The sequence below is a fragment of the Pipistrellus kuhlii genome, unplaced genomic scaffold (genome assembly GCF_014108245.1).
Source record: "Pipistrellus kuhlii isolate mPipKuh1 unplaced genomic scaffold, mPipKuh1.p scaffold_m20_p_3, whole genome shotgun sequence".
Lineage (NCBI taxonomy): Eukaryota > Metazoa > Chordata > Mammalia > Chiroptera > Vespertilionidae > Pipistrellus > Pipistrellus kuhlii.
The window spans coordinates 103,036,587-103,039,409 of NW_023425529.1; the positions used below are offsets into that span (position 1 = coordinate 103,036,587).

Consider the following 2,823-nt stretch of genomic DNA (forward strand, 5'->3'; position numbering starts at 1 on the left):
CTCACTCATTTATGGATAATAAAGAACATTATAAACTGATGAACCAAAAGATAGATATAGAGACAGTAAAGCAACAAGCAGACAGTCAAATTACAGCAGGGAGGAGAGGGAGATTTGGGGGAGATAATAGATCAACCGAAGGACTTGTATACATGCATATAAGTACAACCAATGGACACAAAACTCTGGGGAGGGAGGGGATGTGTGGGAGTGAGGGGGGCAAAAAAAATCAATAAAATATATTAAAAAAATACTGAGCCTATAATTGCTGACATAAAAATACACACGTGATACCATAAAAAAACAGTGCTTGCTGCCCCTCGTGTCTTACAACAGGTATAAAAATTATATCATATTTAAACTGTTGTCCCCATGCAAACATGAACACTCAGGAGTCCAGGACCCAGGAAGAGGGGTCCACCAGCACAAGGTCTGTGCACAGGGAAGCCCTTGGGACCCCTGAGTGCAGGACTGCACAAGGTAAAAGGAGACAGTTAAGACTCAAGAGCTGTTGTGCCATCTTAATGTATGCCAGCCTTAGAGGTAGACAAAATAAAAGAAAAAAACCTCTGGTTTATAATTTGCACTGGATGAAGGTGGAGGAGAGGGGGTGGAGAGGGACCCTAAAAGTTTAAGAATCCTTGTCCTCCCAGGCGCTGTTCTCTCCCAGGTCACAGTTGTGCAGGTCGATAAGTGCCTGGATGGCCTCCTGCACTAAACCCATCTGGATCAATGCCATTTTGTAATCCTTCTGTAAGAACGTGAACCCTTTGACAATTCCGCTGTTGCTAGAGAAGAGGATCTTGAGGTTGTCCTCGGATATGGAAAGCGAGATCTTAGAAAGGTGCAGGTTGGTTGAGGGCAGGAAGAAGGACTGGAACTTTTTGGAGCCTGGCCTCTTGAAGCGGCCCAGAAATGAGTTCCCGTAGTCCTGGGCGAGGCCCTGGTCCCTCTGGCCCTCACGGGGCAGCTGCACGTTCTCGTGCTGGGAGAGCATGATGTGCACAGGCTTTCCCTGAGCCTGTGCTCTTTGAGGGTTCATTGCCATTCTCTGGCCAGCCTAGCATCCACAGCCAGGTCTGTCTTCCCTCTGCCATCGGCACCAGAGCAGTCTCTGCCTTATTGAACAAAATCTGCACGTAGTCAGACACACGGAAAAGAATAAAGAGGCTTCTGGGTGTTACTTCTCGGGGTTAAGGTTGCTGACCAGCATAACAGAATTTTCACCCACTGATAGGCCTGGGATGGCTCTGGCCAGCCGGTGCCATTGAAGGGGTGGCCAGAGAGACCAGGGCCCTGTGCACATTGGGAAAAGAAAGGCCTGCAGCTTGAGGAATGACAAAGGTGAGAGGGAAACCAGTTCCTGCAAATGGAGAAACTGACATTATAGAAGGTGCACCGAAGACCCTGGCCAGGGCCATGGTCTGGTCCAGTGAGGCAAGGCTATCACTAGAGGGCAGAGCAGGAGTGGTGTAGTCGTGGCTCTTGTCATTGTTGTACTTGATGTTGAGCCTGGAGAGCTAAGAAAAGTATATGCTGAGTGTACGCAAGCATTGTAGATGTTCTGCCCGTCCTGTGACAGCTTAGTCTTCTGGGTGCTCATGGTTTGGCATACTGCAGCAGTGCCTGGAACTGGTTGTTCTTGGTGAGAGTGATGATTTTCAGAATAATACCAAACTTGGAGAAGATCTGGTGAGAAGCACGTCCAGGGTGATTGAGTAGAATAGGGGCTTCTCAATGATCCTGAGCACCATTCTCTGGCCAGCCATCGCCAGCCCAGCATCCACAGCCAGGACTCAGGCAGCCAGTGCCAGTTTCCCCGGCTGATCACAGTTCACAGCCTGCAAAGCTGCCTTGGCTCCTGTCTGGTTGGGTGAGCTGTGCTTCTTCAGCTCCTTGCTTTTGGAGAACTGGAGGTAGATGGGCCGGCCAAGATGCTTGGGTGTCACCAGGGTGTAGTTCACCATGGTATTGGCTGCCTCCTCTGTGTTTATCTTAATGAAGGCCTGTTTTTTCCCTTTCAGCATCAGGAGTTTGGTGACCTTCCCAAAGGGCAGTCCCAGGGAAATGACCTCTCTCAACCTCAGTGATATCACTGGGAAGCTTCCAGATGCTAATCACTCTGGAAGACAAGCCTGCACTTCTATTGTCACCTTTGAACTTCTTGTTGTCATTTCCATTTGCTGCAGAGACTGAGTTGCTGTTGCTCAGATAAAGGGTCCGCCAGTGATGCAGCCAGAGAAGAGCTTATCCAATCCTGCTTTGTACCAATTGCTTTATCAGGGACAATGCCATTCATTGCACAAAGAAGAGACTGCAGGGGAGTGAGTGGAGGCCTCTCACTTCTTATACTTCCCACTTTAAATGCAATGGGTAATATGTACTTTCTATGTGATCTTAAAAACAACTTTACATATTATAATTACTGTACTTTCACATTAATTACTAATTAATTGAAGGGTTGTTTTTTCTGTTCTTTGGTACAGAAACTGTCCCAATTTTTGGTTCTAACATTAATTTTGATTTATTTAAATTATATTATCAGAAACCTATTTCTTTTATTCTTTATTTTTTAAATTTTATTTTAAATTATAGTTGACATACAATATCATATTAGTTTCAGGTACACAACATAGTTATTAACATTTACATAACTTAAAGAATGATCACCAGAATAAATCTAATAACCATCCTTTATGGTATATAGTTATTACTGTACTAGAGGCCTGGTGCACGGATTCATGTACCAGAGGGGTCCCTAGGCCTGGCCCACAGGATTGGACCAAAACTGGCTCTTCGACATCCTTTGAGGGGTCCTGGATT

At 45.9% G+C, this 2,823-nt stretch overlaps 1 pseudogene; it reads right to left on the minus strand.

Moving 5' to 3' along the window:
• Positions 1 to 631: 631 nt before the first annotated feature.
• Positions 632 to 2,299, minus strand: LOC118729606 (annotated as a pseudogene).
• Positions 2,300 to 2,823: the final 524 nt, after the last annotated feature.